We start from the raw sequence: 20,118 nt of genomic DNA, 5'->3' as shown, positions 1-20,118 counted from the left end.
AATTATCAACCTTTTTTTTTCTTTTTTCCTCTTTTGTTTTTCTAAAACAGGGCTTTGCTTTGTAGAGCAAATAGGCCTTGGACTTGAATCCTTTTGCCTCCCTCTGCCAAGGCATAGAATTCCAGGTATGTCCACCAAGTTGAATGACTATAGCTGAGGAAGTGTGACTCCTCCATGATGCGAGTCTACACACACACACACACACACACACACACACATACACACACACACACACACCTCTTCCTTTGTGTCCACTTCAATTTGGCTCTATGTCTTCCAGCCTACCTCAGCATTGCTATCTACCGTCTTGTCTCGTTTATCTTGGATATATATCTACCATACAGCAGTACCCAGAGTTATCAGCGATCCACTCCTATCTACTTTTATCTGCCTCCTATTACTAAAAAACCTGGTGTGCCACCATCTCGAGTGACCTCAAGTCCATATGGATAAGCCACAGCTCTCTGGCCTTATACTTCCTTAACTCCTTGGAATCACAATCCATCTTTACTTCATTGCTTTACCTACTTAAACCAATGTTATGTTCTATGATGTGCCATCATTCTGGCATACCTTCCAGAGCACAACACTACAGTCACGGCATTTATTCTCAGTTCCTTTGTTTTTCCCACAGAATTAAGCTCTTGGTCTTTCAAGAGAAATTTTGTTTTGTTTTCTATTAAAGGTGTTTCCATTTTCTCTATCAAAGGTAATTATATATATTTTGTCTATCAACTGTAATCAGTACAGCCCGACTCATATTTCCTGAGCCTTCCTCTTTGTTTTAAATGCAGAACTTTTACTCTGTGAGGAAAGGTCACGAGGCACTACAAAACTTAGTATCAGAGCTTTATTAGGAGGGGTGGGGGGTGGCATAAGAGAGTGACCAGGCCCATGAGAGACACACAGAGGGAGCGAGCAAGTAGGGGAGGGGGAGAGAGCAGAAGAAAAGGGAGGAGTCGTGACCGGATTTTTAAGGATTTCCCTGTGCATGCGCATGTGGGCTTGCTTACAGAGCTACGACACACATGTGCAGATGGCGTGACCACACTGCACACGGATGACGTAAGAAAGACATAAGGCCCCTTACTTGGCTACTGAACTGCGCATGTGCAGTAATGCAGCAGGAGGAGTGGCAGAATCCTAACACCCCTCCCCTCCAACTGAGACAGATTGTAAAGTCAAGCTCTCACTAATGGGATGATGGAGTCACCCCCTAGATTAGGGATAAAAGATGGCAGTCATCTGGGCCCCGTGTGCTTACTAGCCAGGTTTGGGCTCTGGCACACCCTTTTTACAAATAGAACTGCCCTGAGAGTCACTTTCACATTGTTTAATTTGTTCGTGTGTTCCTTCCCATGACTCAAGATTATTCGTTGTTTTTTAACAGTCTGAAGAGAAAGTCGGTCAGCTGTTGTCCCTCAAGCTGAAGCCTCTGCTTGGTTTAGCTGCATTCTCTATCCTAATCAGTATCCTCTTGCCAATAAAAACAAAACAGAACCAAAACTCCCCCATGCATTTTTCTGATGATGGGGTGCTATTACACATTCATATTTCCTAGTCCCACCCTCATCACCAGTCTGCTTCACAAGACTTCTGTGTGGTTTCCTGCGTTTGTAACAAGGTTTGCACCTTTAGTCATTTTATACACTTTTACCCTTGTCCTCAGCAGATGGCTGGCAGGAAGAATCAACCGTCTTGCAGTTCTCCCCTAGCTTGATGCCTTTTCCCTTTTAAAACTACTTGTTATTTCTTTTGTAATTCTTTCACCCATTTATGTGTTCAAAACTGTATCCATTTCCATTCAGAGGAGAGATTGCCAGTGTCTGATCATCCAATGTGTGTGTCATCATGAACTATGTACTGCTATCTTCTATATGACAAGGTTCTGTTTCCCCAACACAATATTCTGACTCCTTACCTGCTTTGCAGCTTAATTGCAGAGTTCCTATCTGCAGGATCACCCAAAGAAATTTAGTTGATGATAGATGGCTCAGAAAGTATCTAGATGACAAGACACTACAAGGGACTTTGGCTCCTTATGAAGTGAGTCAGGGCCACATACTGAGTTCCAGGCCAACAAGGACATAGTGAGACCTTATCTAAAAACCAAATAGAACAAGCAAAAATCACTATATCAACATCTTCTTATCTTTAGAAAGTTCTTTATTTTTTTGTGTGTGTGTATGTATGTGTGTGTGTGTGTGTGTGTGTGTGTGTGAGAGAGAGAGAGAGAGAGAGAGAGAGAGAGAGAGAGAGAGATTTGCTGTATATAAGTAATATGTGTAAATGTTAGTGCTTATGTGTTTACAGATGTTGATGATGAATGACTTTGGTCAATCATTTTTTTCACTTTTTAATTTTTGTGACAGTGACTCTCCTTGAACTTGAAGCTCACTGATTTGGCTGGATTGGCTGGCCAATGATCTTTAGCAGTTGTAGGCATGCATGCTCATACTTGGTTTTTTATATATGGTCTGGTGATCTGAACTAGGTTCCCATACCTGTATAGCTAACAATTTACAGACTGGGCATCTCATGAACCCCCACTTTCTTTATATGTTTAAGTAATTAAAGTACAGGCTAATGAGCAACCAATTCAGGTAATTTAGAAAATTAAAATATTTGAGGAGCTCTCTGGGGTGTAATCTAGTCGAACATTATTATAAATTTACTGGGAAATAAGGAGTAAACTTTGATGATGGCAATGAGCCTGGATAAAGGTAAGCACTGGGGGCAGGGCCCTAGACTGCTGTCCTGGGTCACAGTGGGTGCTTCTTATGTCTGCAAACTATGCATCTGCTCCCACATCTGAACACAGTATACCCTTTGGTTTACCTCATCTACCTCAGGGATCAACCTTTCAAACAGCAGGTCAATCAGAGCTTGAAATTTGCTCCCACTGTCTCTGCCCTTTCAGTCAGAATTTGCCTCTTAAGTCATTTTTCTGCTAAGGGAACATTTCAGAAATTATTGAGGTCCAGCCTCTTTAATCTCCCTCCCAGGGGTCCAGAAGAGACACTACTAACGGCGGGGGTAATCTGCGGGGCAATAATCTAATTTCACTGGTTCTGTCGTCTGTTTGCTTTATTCCTCTGAGATTAAATTCTATCGACACAGCTTCAATTCTATTCTCATACTTAGCTCCTCTCGGTCCCTTCTCCTCCTGTCCTCTCCTAGTTCCAGCTAAGCTCTTTTTGCCTCGTCCTCATCTTCATCTTCATTTCTCTCCATCTTGGTCCTTCCCGTTCCTCTCCTGGGACCAGTCTCTATCCTCCCAGCAGCCTGACTCCTACAACACCAAACAAAAGCTTCCAAGCTCCCTACCAGAGCCACCAGAGCCAGCTTCATTTGCAACCCAAAAGGGGAGTGAATAGAGGAGGTGGGGTCAGATGAGGCCTGGAATAAGTCAGAAAGGGAATTTATGTGCTCAAAGTATATTCTAATAAGTGGTTAGGTGAAACGTTACAAGTTTATCATAAATGTGTTCAAACTACAATCTTACAGATGGTTAGATAAAGGAGTCTGTAAGTCACTAAAACAAAACTGCCTCTGTTTTCCTATGCCACCATAAACTGGCAGGGTGGGGTAACTCTGTCCGGAGCTGGGAAGTCTGCCTCACAGCTAGGTTGCATCTGGTATGCAAAAAGCCGTTTTGTTCTGAGTCAATAACTCTGGAATGCCACTAGGGCTGTGAGAGAAAGGAGGGTCTGAGCTTTATTTGAACAAGAAACAAAGCTATGCCTAGGATGCTAGAGACATTTCAGGTAAATGTGCTGTTAGAAGTTCTTGGAAGTACACATAGCACACAAGAAAATTATTGCAGGAACCTGCTAATACATATACAAAAGCTAAAATATCACCAAGACTTCTTAAGACATGGATTGACCTTCGGAAAAGTCCTTGACCTTTTCAAGTAGTAGCTTTTTTCATAGTAGCTGAATTCCATTACATTTTCCTGAAGCTTGCAGCAAGAACAAATTTAAATGAATAATCTAAATGGAAAACCATTCCTTATTAATTTAAACTATCCTTTCACTATTTATTCATCTGTCAATTAACTAATCCATTCCCTAATTATAAGTCAAAAAACATAATTTATGAAGTTTAATTGAAATGCAAATCAATATTTTCTTTACTCTTTCTTGTATTGTGTGTATACATGTGTGTATTTCACATGTACACAGGTTTGTGTAGAATTGTGTGTGTGTGAATGGTTGCACAAGTGTGCCATGACACCTGTTTTGAAGTCAAAGGACAACCTTGAGTGATGATCCTCATCTTTCACTGTGAAGGCCTAGCCATGACTTTTCAGGCTCTACCTTAGGGAAAGGGCCCCCATCTCAGACCACCTGCTATACTCAGTTCCGGGAAGGACCTCAGGAATGTGCCATGACAACTTGAACCGATCCAGAGCAGTATCCTCCTGCAGACATCCTGTCTATGGTTTATGGCCCTTGAAGATATCTAGATAATTGTGCTGAGCAGTCCAGATAATCCTGTTCAGCAGGTTGTGGTTCTCTGCCAAAAGTCTAACCCAATGTTTTCAAATGTGGTTTCACACCCGAAGTTTAGACCAATAGTTTCAAAAAAATCACCTTGCGTCATATCCCTTCTACCCAATCCCAAGTTGCCAATTCCTGGCTTGTGGTTTTTCCCTATAAAAACTCTCTACACCTGGGCTCATGGTCGTCTCCACATTTCCTTCTATCTGCCCTGCGGTGGCCCAGGTTGAATCTGAATAAAAGGGCCCTTATGTGCTTGCCTCTCCTTGGTGGTCTCTGGGGGTTTTGCGAAAGGGGTACAACACCACCTTGTTTAAGAGAGTCTCTTGTTCTGCAGCTGTGTAAGTCAGGCTAGGTGACCCATGAGTGTCCCCACGTCCGCCTGTTACCACCTTCCATTTTACTATAGGAGTGAAGGGATTACACGTACCTGCTGCTGTGCTTGACTCTGTGTGGGTTCTGGGGACTTGAACTCAGTTTCTCACATTTGCATGGCAAGCACTTTACACCCTGAGCTATCTCCCCAGTCTCTAATTTTCTTCTTCATCTCATTAAGAGGTTGTTGTTTTCAGTAAAAATGTTCAATCTAAATCAAGCTTTGTCCATCCATCTTGTGTATAAAGGAGAATAAAGACAGTCAATCTTTAAATCCTAGTGGTTGATCTATTTTAATGGTTAAACTAAGGTCTGTTTACTAGAACTGAAACAAGCAAGTCCTGAACACAAACTGGAATGTAAAACTAAGTGATGGGTTGTCAGAACATGGACCAAGAATGGAGCTATGTGAGGAGAATTGTGAGAGCTTGAGAGAAAACTCCAAGTAAACAAGACAAAAGTCTTGTGACCTCTGTTTCTCCATAACATGGGTTGTTCTTGAAATGTGCTCCATGCCCCTCCCAGGTGTAGTAAACAGGAATGGGTTATTACTCAGATGATGTTTCCAAGCATGAGATGTCCTCATGACTGTATACAGCCTAAACTCATGTGGCCTTGGCTCATTTGACCTTGCTTAGCCCTCAGAATACCCTCAGAATATAAATTATCTGATGTTCTGATAAAGTTGACTATTGCATGAGACTTTATTTGGCCTCATTTTTAGGTCCCACTCTCTCAGATTCACACTGCCAACTAGAGCAGTAACAATGGGTTATTTTATTCATTGTCACCAATACCTCTGCCCTAATATCTCTGCTAACCTTTGAGAATTGTTCTGAGTCAGTTTATCCTACAGATTCCAGGGAAGTGGTTGTCAATGTAAGTCAATATCCACCTTTGGATGCAGACTGATGGCCCTGGCTTTGTTTAGGGAAAAGTAAGGACCTCAGAGCAATGAACTCTCAGTTTTCTTTGTTAATAGTGGTTCTACTACTCTTCAGCTATTTGGAGGTGAAGTTGTTAATAGAGGATTAAGTTAAATATTGTATCAAATAGTGTGTGTGTGTGTGTGTGTGTGTGTGTGTGTGTGTGTGTGTGTATGTGTATGTGCGAGCAAGGCTTGATGGACTTCGAGCTTTTTTTTTTTTATTAATTTAGAAATAGTTTGAAAGTAAACTTTTTCTAGTGCTAAGGATTAAACTTAGACTTTTGCCTTGCTGTTGAACTAGTCTTGAAAAGTGTTATGGATGCATTTTAAAAGATGAAAAAGTTAAGATATAGGTTCCACTGATTTTTGAATGATCAAGAATAATTCTGTAAAAAACATTTAAGGCACTTCTGGCCTATGTGTCAAATCAGGTACAAACTGGAGAATTTATTTTATTAAATCTAGCTGTGCTATATTGTTCTGTAGGTATGGTCTGCAATTGGTAAGTTGAATGACCCTGCTCTGTCAATGTAGTCAATGGCTTAGTTTAGGGTCTATAAACTGTAACATGCCATCTGTTAGGTCTCAAAGAAACCTAGGTCAAATGGCAAAGGTGCCTATTAATATAGCAAAGTCTCACTACAGCATCACTTGGTGGCTCCTCCCAGCACTTCTCATCCTGCTCCCCACCCTAAAACTCTCCCTCCCTAGAGCTGGGCTTCCACTTCCCTTGCCCCAGCTTCTCTTCCCTATATAACTCAGCCATTTCGGTCTTGCAGTCTCTTGGTAGTCTTGGCCTCTTGGTTCATGGATCTTCTCCCCTCTTCCTCTTTCTTATCCTCTCCTCCTCCCTCCCGCTATGGCCTGATTCAGTCTAGAAGCTTCCAGATGCCTCTGGCTTTTCTCTCCCACACATCTACACTAGATTTCTTCTCCTCAACCATACCTTGGAGTGGTTGTGTCCTCATTTTTTATTCAGCGTCTACAGAAAGGGGAATTTTATAGAGCTGTTTCTGCTAGGATATCATCACCATGGTACATTGCACAATGGAATATTATTCCACTGTTAAGAAAGATGAAATTACAAATTTTTCAGGCAAATGGATGGAGTTGGAAACAATCTTCCTAAATGAGGCAACCCAGACCCCAAGAGACGAATATTACATGTTTTCTCTTGTATGTTGATGTTAGCCTTTAAGCTTTAGATATGTGTGTTTCAATCTGAATAACCACAGGGGTGAGGCAGCTAGTAAGGGTTCATGGCATAAGGGTCTTCCATGGCAGGGGAAATAGGGTAGAGTGTCACGAAGGGATAAAGGAGAAACTAGAATAGGAGGATTAAGTGGGGAGAAGGTGAAAGGTAAACAGCGCTGGTGGTGGCGCTGGTTACCACATGGAAAGGTCACGGTCACAACAGAACCCAGTGGTACATTTAGAGCTTTATTAGGGAGGAAAGGCGGGGGGGGGGGGGGCGCAGAAAGAGGGGAAAGCCAGGCCTGGTGGGGAAGGGAATGGGGAGAGGAGCAGGGGTCCGCTTCCAGCTTTTTAAGGTGGGTACATAGTCGCCCATGCCTGTTGATGATGTAAGATGCAAGAACCCTTGCTGAGCATGTGCCGGAGTGAGGGAAGGATTCTAACAGAAGGAAGAGAGGACAGGGTAAAGGAGGGAATATGGGTAGGGAAAATGCCACACTACAGGCCTTTTGAAAAGCCAGATAGAAACCTACTATTGTAAAAGCTTCCTAAAATAGATGCATAGATAAAAGAAATTTAAATGGAATCACCATGTAGTGTGGAAGACAATACCTCAAATAGATATTTTATGCCACCAAATAAAACCTCTAGTGCCACAAATGAGTTAAATCTTGTTGAATCTTTAGTCAAAGAGGTCCCTCACATGTCCCCCCAAAACATCACAGACCATTGCCAGGGCTAGAGATTACTCTACATAGCCTATGGTAAGTTTACTAATTATAGTCTAGAAAGTTGTCTTAACCTCTGGCATAGAAACTCTGGAGCCCCAATTACCAAAATCTTACTATGTAAACATGACTCATACACTGTAAAAAGAGACACACAAACAGCATAGAATTAAATTTCATAACATGCTGTTTTCTTAAGTATCCTGTTTAAAGAGTGTTTCTTTTTTTCAGATAATTCCCTGCTGTTTTGTAAAAGACCAGATTTGTTCAAAATTTGTTCAGAAGGCCAACCTGTTCAAAGAATAGCACTGATTCCAAAAAGACCATGGCCCTATTGCTGCCAGTGAGTAGAACAGGGAGAATGAACTCATTCTAGGATCAATTTCCAACAAATGTATTGTAAAGAAGGAAACTGGTAATTCAAAGAACATTTGTATATTTACTGAATAAATTTTAACATTATATAAAAAATTACATATAATAGTATTGAGAATACAGCAAGCATTATATATATGTGTGTATATATGTTTTATATTATATATGTATTTTCATATTATATATATACATGTACATACCTACATACACACACACACACACACACACACACACACACACACACACACACACATATATATAATTTTTGAGACAGGATCTCTTTATGTAACCCTGGCTGTCCTGGAACTAACTGTGTAGACCAGCCCTCAAACTCACAGAGATCCACCTGCCTCTGCCTCCCAAGTGCTAAGATTAAAGTCATGTATCATGATGCCCAGCTTAACATTGTATAATTTTTAACTACCTTCAATTTAGAAAGAATAGCACACATATCCCCTCCCCTCAGCTTTCACTGTGTTCAAAGGCTCTAATATGAGTCTATACTCAGGGCCTGCCATGTTTGACTTATGAGCAATGCTTTGGCCTTAAAACATTGTTCAGCCCCTGGGGACGGGGCATGTTGGAAATGCTAGGGAATCCAGGCCACCAGGAGGGCCCCTCAATAAGTAATGGGCATGAGCTGGTCAATGTAAATCCAAGCTTCTCTACCTTTAGGTAAGATGATTTTGAGGTGTATTTTATATAGCCTTCAAGAGGTCCACAGTGAATTCTAGCGCAGTTATAACTTGAATAGTAACTCTGCCAGTATAGACTTGTTTCCTTCCCTTCTGAACTCTCTCCTCCTCCTCCTCCTCCTCCTCCTCCTCCTCCTCCTCCTCATCCTCCTCCACATATACCCCAAAATAGGCTGTCATGAAGAACTTAACAGTGAGTGCTATGGTTTGGGCCCCTTCCAAAATTCCCATTGAATCTCAATCACCAGTATTATAATACTAAGAAGTATAGCTTTGTGGGGGTGATTAAATTATGTGGGCTGCCTCTGCTCACAGAAATAAAATTGACATCATTTTTAAAGACATGGATTTGTTTGGAGTGACCTCTTTCCCCTCATGTGAGTAATCAACACTTTAGCAGCATCCCTGACCTCTATACACTAGATGATAAGTACATTCCTTCTTACTTGTGACAACTCAAACTGTTCCAGACATTACCAAACATTCCTAGTGGGAGTGTAGAGTAGGGACTGCCCTTGGTTCAAAGCCACTAGCTTAATAGAGCACAGCTCATGATGAGTGGCTTTGGGTGGCCTCATGATCCCTTCGTGTTCTATGGTCAGGACATCTATCTTTGCCAGCCCCCGAAACATGTCAGGAGCTGTGTTTTTTTTTTAAATGGGTTATTAAATATAGACCCACTGTAAATGTTGTGGCTTCATTTTAGAAATGTAAATATCTACATCATGATCCCTACATTGGAGCATTTCTTTTAATTTTATAGTTCTAAGACCAGAGTAATGAGTTTACCTTAACTGTTCTAGTATTAATAAAAACTCAAGAGTCAGAAATTGAGATAAAAACCTGATAAACCCAAGGAACAGTAGAGGGGGAGTTGACTGAACCTATTCTCCACATTTTCCAGATCTAAAAGCCCTGAAAAATCTCCCCAAGCCACTCATGATTGTTTGAAAATGGAAAACTTAAATGAAGTGATAATAAACTTAGCTGGGACTGACATAATATCAGTTATAATTATTATTAGTTTGGCAATTCATGTTTATCCTTTAAAAAGTGGTTTGATATTGGTGACAAATATGAAAAATTGGTGGATAAGATAAAATCTTTAGAAAGACCTACTAAAAAAACTAAGAAAAATATTCACACACAGAGGAATTTAGAGCAGAACCTACCTCACCATTGCATTATGAAACTACAGAGGAGCAGCCCAAGGTTATTAGAAAAACAACCTTAATTTATTCAGTTACCATAAAAGAAAGACCACCAGATGATAGATACCCCCAAGGCTATGCAGCAGATAACTGGGATCCTGTAGAAGTTTTAGATTTGAAGAGATTTAAGGAAGCAATTGTTTCATATGGCATGCATTCACCCTTTGTGAAGCAGATGTTAAATTCATGGGCAACAAAATTATTCCACAAGACTGAAAAGATTAACTACAGCAATATTGGAAGCTGGTCCTCAGTTACAATGGAAAACATGGTGGGGAGAGGAAGCTAGGGTCATAGAACAATGAAATAGGGCTAAAGGTATGGAAATTTCCCAAGATCAGCTACTTAGTGAAGGTCAGGATAGAGAAAAATTTGCCTTCACAATGCCTACTTATAATAATTCCCAGACTGTTAAATGGTATCAGTGGAAAATTCTTCCATAAGGGATGTTAAACAGCCACACTTTGTGTCAATATTTTGTACAACAGCCACTGGAAAAAATTCATGAACAGTTACCTCAATCTATAATTTACTATTATATGGATGATATCTTACTAGCTGATTCAGACTTAGATACCTTAGGAAAAAAATGTTTAAAGAGATAAAGAAAAATTTGCCTTGTTGGGGATTATAAATTGCTCCTAAAAAAAAGAGAAATTATCTTAATTACCTGGGATGTAAGATAGGTCTACAAAATATACAACCACAGAAAGTACAAATAAGGAGAGATCAACTATAACTTTTAATGATTTTCAAAAATTGCTGGAAGAGACTAACTGGCTATGACCCACAATTGGACTGACAACTCAAGAACTAAGTAATTTATTTCAAACCTTACAAGGTGATAAGGACTTAAATAATCAAAGAAAGTTATCAGCTGAGGCTGATAGAAAATTGGTTTTAGTAGGAAAGAAATTACAGAATACACATATGGATCCAGAGCTTGATTGTATTCTACTTATTATAGAAGGTAACTTCTATACAGTTTCCCACAGAAATATTTATGCCGAAAGAAGATAATATTTTAGAATTGATATTTTTCCCACACAGAGTAAAAAATTAAAAATCTATCTAGAAAAGGTTTCTAAATTGATTCTGAAAGGAAAATTAAGACTTTGTCAATTAGAAGGAATAAACCCAGCAGAAATTGTGGTACTCTTTACTACTGCTGAAATTGACTCATTATGGATAGAAAATGAACACTGACAAAGAGCTTGCAGTAATTTTTTGGGAATTATTAGCAATAAATATCCCCCAAACAAGAGACTTTAGTTTATAAAAATAACTAATTTGACTTTTCCTCACATTGTACAGGGACTACCAATTTCTGGAGGCCCTACATTCTATACTAATGCAAATAAATCAGGAAAGGCAGGTTATAAGTTAAAAATTTTAAGTAAAGTGGCTCAAAGCCACTAATCTCATAATCCTTTGGTTTTATTTTGACTCTTTAAAACTGTCTTAAGATATAGATAGATAGTATCTCAAAATTTATAAGATTATTATATATACTTAAACTTTCAGTTGTAATATTAATGGTCATACAGACTACTAACTAATTCTAGAGTAGGCTTCATCTAGCTTCCTGTTTGTGATTTCAGGCTTGAGTCTGAAGCAGGTAACTAGGAATTAAGTTTGTGCCCCTGATGTATTTAATAGATGGTGGTCCTTTAAGTTCTCTAAGATCTGCTGTATATGATATTTAAAATGTTTAAGTTTTCTGAAGTAAATGGTGACCCTTCCTAATAATGACCTTTGAAGTCACTGACACTAAGCTGACAAACACCACCCAAAGATCAGCTTTGGAGTACAAACTGCTTAGGACAATTTCACAGGTGAAGCCTCATACTATATATATATATATCCCCTTTACAGATTCTCAGGTGTCTTATCAGATCACAGTGATGCCAGCAAAGAGGAAGCTGTGGGAGAATAACCAGCAGTTGTGGTAGCAGTTGACTGTGGGGGTGGCCAGGCAGCTGGACTAGCTCCAATCCACCTGGTGCTTGTGGTACACTACATGGGACCAGCCTCAGAGGAGAGTGGTGGGTGTTCCAGGAAGCCAGGCCAGGCGCCTGTGCTGGGCTGTGCAGGATGTGGGGAGGGAGAGGCCTGAGAAGCAGATGCAAAAGAGAAACATGGTGTCTGATGGAAGCAACTACTTAGCTGAGGTCCCCTTAATATCCCAGATAACTTTTTGTCAAGTTGACAAAAAACTAGCCACCACATAACCTAAAGTACTCTTAAAGGCCACACCCTCCAACACAATACTGCTCATTAGATTTTAACAGAAGTTTGGAAGAAAAATATTCAAGCCACAATGACTCCCTGGTAAACACTGTCACACAGTTCTGAGTCACAGAGAATCCAATTGCATATAATTTGAGAAGCAGTCTAAGAACACAGACTAGCTTGTCTGCATGTCTCTAGGGCAGAAGTTCTAAACCTATGGGTCATGACTCCTTTTGGAGTCACACACCAGGTATTTACCTTACAATTCATAACAGTAGCAAAACTATAGTTATGAAGTAGCAACGAAATAACTTTATGGTTGGGAGTCACCACAACATGAGGAACTGTATTAAAGGTCACAGCACTAGGAAGGGTGAAAGTTGAAAACTGCTGTAGAGATAATCAACCTTCAGGAGACCATGGACAAGCGAATCAGCAGCATCAGTGACCAAAGTGTACAAGGAGAAAGGGCATCGTGTGCTGGAATCAAGGGCTCATTCACAGCCTCTCTTTGGAGCTCACAGAGGACAGCCGCCATGAAGACAGGCAGACACACGGACGGGTGCAATGCAGAGGGATTACCATGGCGGTTTACAAGCATGCTACTCCCTGCCTCTCAGCCAGATGGACTGTGTGGATGTGGACCTCCCCCTGCAAATGTCTCATGGAATCATTTCCAGAATACTCTTGTGTTTTTCACCTCTCTTGATCACAAAACCAATACAGGCCTTCCTCAGAAAAGCCAGACCATACAGAAAAGCAAAAGCAGCTAACTCATTAAGAACTGTTTTCTCTAGTCTAAGAGCCATGTTAGCAGCAGCATGTAATTCAATCTCATCCTTTCTAAAAAGAAGAAGGCTTTAAAATCTGCATTACTGCGCTGCAATCTATTTTTCCATTTATCAGTACAATGACTTGGGGCCAGGTGGGGAGCTCTGTGGGTAAAAGTACTTGCAGGACTACGTGATCACGTGAGCTCAGCTCCCAAAGAGTCATATAGACTGGGCACAGTTTGTCCTCTGACTTCTACACATGTGCCACAGTACACTCACACACTCACACACAAATATGTATATACACATAGACACAAAATAAATAATCTCTAAAATATGTTACTTCTGTGGAACAGTCTGTAAATAACTTTAATGTCTGTATGGTATTGTTTTATAGAAATATCTCATAATGTACTTAGTTCAGGGGTATATATTTGTACTGTTTGAAACTTCCCTTCTTATAATGTATGTCTTTGGCTTTGTGAACTCCTGAAGCAGACTTGGTGGAGAGGCAGTCCAGTCAAGCCAGCTGTCATACAGATGCATGAGTTCCTATTGCGGGATCGGGTCAGAGCATGTCCGGTGGCCTGAAAGTCCTTCCTCCCTGTTCCACTTGTTAACTCTGCCTTGGAAAGCCGTGCACCGGGGAACTCTGCTGTGTAAGGCTGGATTCTATCATGGAATTGCCCTAAAAAGCAGCTCTTCAAAACAAAAGTGCAATCATAACTGGCAAGCACCAAGTGAGACAGTCTTTGATAGTTGAGGGTATTGCTAGTGAGAAATGATATACATATATTATCTGTGTATATGTCTAGACATGTGGATCTATTTTGTAAATGTGTTTGCTTTCTACAAAGGGTTAGCTTGGCCACTCGAGAATAACAAAAACCAACTCCAAAGAAACCTTTTGACAAATGAATGATTAACTGGCTCAAATATGATTGATGATTATGAGCAGACTATATCTCAAGCTTGCTCAGGGAAGTTAAGAACACAGAGGCTTATGCTGAGACGAGCAGACTCCAGCAAGCACCTGATTATCTGAACAATAAAATGCTCACCTTAGCCCTTTCCCTTCATGTAAGCGATAACAGAACTCCTAATGGTGGATTTCTGTTTAGCTGGGATGTGTGAGAACAACTTGGAAGAAGGAGGTAAGGATGCAGAAAGAGGAATGGATGCATAAATAAAGATCACCCATGAGAAAAACTTCCAATTGGATGTCTGTGATCTCCAACTGTTTTTAAAATTTATTTTATTTATTATTACATTGTGTGTATGTGTGCGTGTGCATGCGTACGTGCGTGCGTGTGTGTGTGTGTGTGTGTGTGTGTGTGTGTGTGTGTGTGTGTGTGTGCGTGTAGAGGTCAGAGGACAACTTTTGGGAGTTGGCTCTCTCCTTCCACCACTGGAACTACAGATTGAACTCGGGTTGTCAGGCCTGGGTGGCAGGCAAACTCTTTTACCCACTGAGCCGTGGCACTGGCCCTCCAAGTCTTTTCGTAGGTGCCAGGAGATACATAACAATTCTCTTAAATCCATAAAATTAAGGCATTCGTCTAAAGTCAAGAAAGGTGGCATGGGCGTCGTCTGTACTGAACTTGCTATTTGCGGCTGACAGTTCACAGAGGACTGCTGGATGTGCTCTTCGTCCCAGAGGCAGGTGGTCAGCCCGTTCTGCAGTGCTACTACAGTGATGAGGAGAGCGTGGACTTTGGAGCCCATTGACTTCCTCCTTCCGCCTCTTTGAAGCCATGTTGCTTGCAATTGGTCACATGGTCTTGTCTACATTGCTTCTCCATCTAAGAATGGGATTTAAAAAAATCTACCTAATGCGATGGTAGGGGACAGAAGGGTGGCACACAGTTATTTGCTCACTAATGTCTTCATCCTCTTTCACTCTGTTCTGGTAGGACCATGGGAAAGCCCTCTTGAGGCATGATGTTGGCTGATGGTTGTTTTGAGTGCCTGGGCTGAACGCAGCTCTTGGTGGAGGTTCAGGGACAAAAGATACTTAGGTGCAGGGCTGACGGCATTGGTCGCCAGGACTCTTGCCTGTCTGGGAGCAGCGTTGTCTCCCTCAGACACCTGACAGCCTCGTTTTCATCTGGATTGGCCACAGATTTTTGAAGAGTCTGTAAACCAAGGCAGCAAGGAAGACCTAGGGCTAAGTCAGGCACCAGCCCTGCCTTGCATTTTTGCTTCTAATGAAAGCACCATTGACTTTTCCTTCCCTTTTAGACCCTTTGGAAATCACTACTCTCTGGCAAGATGCTGACTGCTTCCCCATGGGACGTTCTCTGTCCCCACCCCTCATCTTCCTTGGGGCTTTTTTCCAACAACTATTCCTTTAAGTCTGACAATAAACATTGAGCTTTAGACCCGCCAGAGTGGTGGCTGCTGAACATCCCAGGCCACCCTAATTGCTGTTATATATGAATCCAGTGTATTTGTACAATCAAAGTTTTAGGGGGAAATGCCCTGGTTCCAGGAACCACAGCAGGCTGTGTTCAGCCATTCATCTCAGGACACGGACTAACAGGGCAAGGAGTGATGAAAAGCAGAGAGGTGATTTCATGAACACACATCAGGAAAGAACAACTTCATCTACAAGGTACTGAGAGGAGCTAGCTTTAGGTTTAAATTGAGGAAGAATTGGGGCAAGAAGTAAGAATCCTGCATAAGGCATCAGATCTGGTCTCAACTCCGACTCTGCAGGGGGGTCCTCTGTCAGCTTCAGGGGAAGGATCTGATTTGTGTAAGATGGTGACTTCTGTTCCAGAGTAGCCTCTCCCTCATAGAGTGCTTCCCTCATGTTGGCTGTGATCTACCTTGCCTACAAGCTATTGGTACTCCTGGCAGCTTTAGCAGGATGACTCTTTGTGCCTTCAGCCTAAGGGCTCAGTTAGGTGTCGCTGGGTTTTAGACAGATTATCAAGGTTCTGGTGATTATCACACCTAATACAGAGCCAAGGACGAGAGTGACCCAAAGTAAAGGAGGCAAGCAGAGAGGTTAGGTTTTCACATGATTGACGTTAGCTGTGCAGGCTCAAATGATTTTAGCAAAGCAGCGTCCGTGTGCCTGTTACATCAGGATGCATTTAGACGATAAGTCAGAAAGAGCACTTTGCCCTCTACTCTCCGACACTAGGAACAGTTGACCGGATCACTAGTAAGCAATCTCACATCAGATAACATGCCAGCTTTACCCTTTGCCCTTCTTGGTCCATGACTCGCCACTTGCAGTTTGTCCTTCTTCTTCCTCCGTGAGAGGCTTACTCTCATCCTTCTGGTCTTTACAGTTAAGTGTTCTCCAAGGACTCGAGGCAGGAGGAAGAGAACTGATAGCAGAGCTAATCTCTCAAGGTCCCCCTGAAGCAATCGCAGATAATGCGGGAGGAGAACCTCCGGCAGCAACGGTTCTAATGCAATCTCTTCCCCGTGTAAGTGGACCACCCGGACTGAGAACAAAAATCCAGACAGAGACCGAACAAAGTTCTCAATGAGCTTCCTATTTCGATTTCTAGAAGCCTCTTTAATAAAAGAAACTTTAAATCATTGGATCATATACAACTACTGAATCACTCTGTTTCTCTCTCTCTCTCTCTCTCTCTCTCTCTCTCTCTCTCTCTCTCTCTCTCTCTCTCTCTCTCTCTCTCTCTCTCTCTCCTCTCTCCTCTCTCTCCCCTACTCTCACTCTTATCTGGGGATCATAACTAATTAGATAAAAAGGTCATATCTTAGATCAGTGATTTTAACTGATCTAAGATATTAAGGTTTAACATTTAACTGATTTAACGTTGCCTCAGAATAACCTGAGGGCTTGCTGGTGCGGACTGGTCAGTCTCCTCCTTGGCAGATGGTCACAAAAAGCCAAGAATTTTCCACTGATGGGACTGGAGAGAAGGCTCGGTGTTTAAGAGCACTGGATTCCGAGACCCACCCACATGGCAGCTCACCATCATCTGTAACTCCTGGTCCAGGGGATCTGACAACCTTCTTCTGCAGGCACTGCACACATCTGGTGCCCAGACATGCATGCAGGCAAAACATCCATGCACCCTGGCAGAAGTGAATGCAATCCTTTCATGCAGAATTACTATGAAGATCCAACAGACTCCCTGAAGTAGAAGGCAGAGTACAGACTTAGCTTAACTTACTATGCCTTCAGCCTCCAAATTTTATCTACTTAAGTCTAAAAGGATGATGAAGATGACGATAATGATGATGACAATAATCTACTTAGTCATCATTAATTATATTTCCTATTTTAAATGTATAATGCATTGTGTTTCTATCCTTCAAATGCCTTGGAGTGGTTAGATATCTCAGTGAGCGAAGCACTTCCGGCCAAGCCTGTTGATTTCAAGGATCTACGTGGGAGAAGGAGCTAGCTGACTCCCACAGGTTGTCTTCTGACCTCATGATGACCCAGCAAGGTCATCTGTGATCTTTCCTGTTTTATATGTGAGGCACCCTATCCCATTCCCCTTCACATTGGGGTTTAGGCTGTGATACCCGTGGCAGTCAGTCTTCTTGGATTCACATCCACACAATAAATAAATGTAATAAAAACAACAACAACAAAGCATTCATAAAGTCTGCTTATGAGGACTGAACAGTATTGAAATTTTTCTCGAGGTCTTAGGCTAGCAGAGCCACAGGGCATGAAAGGATTTTGCTTATTCACATGCCAGCTGTAATAATGGGGATGGGAAAATAATTTAGTGATAGAATATTTTCCCAGCCTGCATGACACTCTAAATTCAGTATTGAAAAAAAGTTATTATATTAAATATCCTATTGATGAAAACCACAGAACTTTCCTCTCAAAAGGAATAAGAGATAATTTATTCTGGAGCCAAATTTGAGTGGCCATGGCCCAGGAAACCCCATGTTACCCTGTGTTCCGGTATGGAAACAGTTTCATGGAGCTTTCCTAGTAACAGAACAAAGAAGGCTATAAATCAAGGCATTTAAGAAATGTTCTCGTCCCTTCACTGCTGCAGCTCCACCTGGGAATACACTCAGGCTTCAAAAGAGGCTTCGACCCTTGTGTCCAGGCAAAACGACAGCCTGGTTGTGGTTGCATACCAGTGTGAGCAAAGAACTCGCCAACACCAACTCCTGTCACCAGATCTGGAAGCTGATCAAAGATGGGCTGGTCATCTGGAAGCCTGTGACCATTCTTGGGCTAGATGCTGGAAAAACGCCTTGGCTCGGCAGAAGGGCAAGCATATAGGTATATGGAAGCAGAAGGGTACTGTCAGGGTTCAAATGCCCGAGAAGGTGACTTAGTCGAGAAGGGTGCACGAGAAGGGTGCACAGTCGGAGCTGGCTTCTCTCTAAGGAGTCTAACTGCCATGTGTATCACAGCCCGAACCTGAAGGTGAAGGGGAACGTGATAGAGTTCCTCACCTGTGAAACAGGGTTCCTCAAGATCACAGATGACCCTGCTGGGTCATCATAGAAAGGAATGTCTGTTGGGACAGCCTATCTCACCTTGGGCAAACAACTTCAGAGAGAAGAGACTCCAGAAAAGAAACATGGGCTATGTGCTGCAACAATTTCCTCATTCCTCATCCCACCTCTAAAGGGTCATAGCCATCTTCTTCCCTGGTAGACCCCTCAATGTCCTGCAGGAGAAAGACTGCCCTTTACTGCGTACACTCATAAACACAGTCCCATCTATTCAAAGTCAGACTCCTGTCTCTTTCTGCTGCCTTAGAAATCTAACAGAATGTGTTTAAAAAAAAAAAAAAAAAAAGCTGATTCTCAAGGAACACAGGTTGAGATCCAAGGAAGCATGCAAGCTCTGTGAGGAGTACCTTCCATCCAAGAAGGAGGAGGTCATCAAGACTGTGTCCAAGGAGGAAGAGACAAAGAAATAAAGTCATCCTCATGTCTGTACATAGTGGCCTTATTGTTACATCAGTCATTAAAATAACAATCCTTAAAAATGAATAAAGTAAAAAATACAGTGGTGGAAACATTAAGTGGGCATCTATAACAGGCAGAGGAACCTCAACTATAGGTCTCATAGGTTATGTGATAGCATTCTTTGCCCTTCCATTGGTGGAGAATGGAGTTGTGTAAAGTTAATATATTCCAAAGGCTTTTATCTGTTTAATCAGGACATTAGGTCTGATACAGAGGTGGGCAAGGGATGGATCTTTAGGGGGATAAAAACAGCCCAGAAAAGGCCAAGTGGGGGTGGCATACACCTTTAATCCCAGCACTCAGGAGGCAAAGGCAGGTGGATCTCTGAGTTTGAGAGCAGCCTGGACTATAGAGCGAGTCCAGGACAGCCAGTCACAGCTACACAGAGAAACCTTGTCTCCAAAAACCAAAACCAAAATCAAAAACAAAAACAAAAAAGCCCCAAAGAAATTAGGCTAGGATCAGCTTTCCAAATTCTCCTTAGTCATTTAGGTTTCCATTAGTCCATCAGCCTATGCAGGGCGCTTCTTTCCAGGAATTCTCATTTATCAAAATAAATTCTTATTTATTCTTATTCCTTACTAAGGAATATTATTCAAAACTCAAAAAGAAACAAGTTACTAAACCACAAAAAGACATGAAGGAAATTTGAATGTAAATTCCTGACAAGAATGAGGCTATTGTAAAGAGACCCTTGTGTGCCTCCCTTTGCCTGTGAGGCTCTTGAAACAATGAAATCTCCCCATGAATCTGGGAGGAGGAAAGATGATGGTCCTCGAGACAGCCAGAGGAGGAGCTTGTCCTGGAAAATAAGATTCACAGCCTCTCAGAATACCTTGCAAGAGAGCCTGGCTGTGCAGCAGAGACCTAACCTAAGCCAACAGTCATGGGTGGGAAACCACATTATGGGAGCACACTCAGTTCTCTGTACCTTTTGCCTTCTATTTAAGCTTCATTTAAAGTTCCTGGACAGTTACACCCACAAAAGCTGACTGAATGATTAGAACATCAGTGAGTATAGAGCTGGAAACGTTGCAAAGACAAACGTCCTGGGCTATCTTGGCCCATGGAATGGCATCCCCCCCTCCCACCATTGTGTGTAATTTAACAGCTTTCTGGATTGTACAAGCAGACCCCCTGGCTTCTACCAACCAAAAAGCTG

The sequence above is a fragment of the Peromyscus leucopus genome, chromosome 6 (genome assembly GCF_004664715.2).
Source record: "Peromyscus leucopus breed LL Stock chromosome 6, UCI_PerLeu_2.1, whole genome shotgun sequence".
Classification (NCBI taxonomy): Eukaryota; Metazoa; Chordata; class Mammalia; order Rodentia; family Cricetidae; genus Peromyscus; species Peromyscus leucopus.
This window is presented reverse-complemented; position numbering follows the sequence as displayed.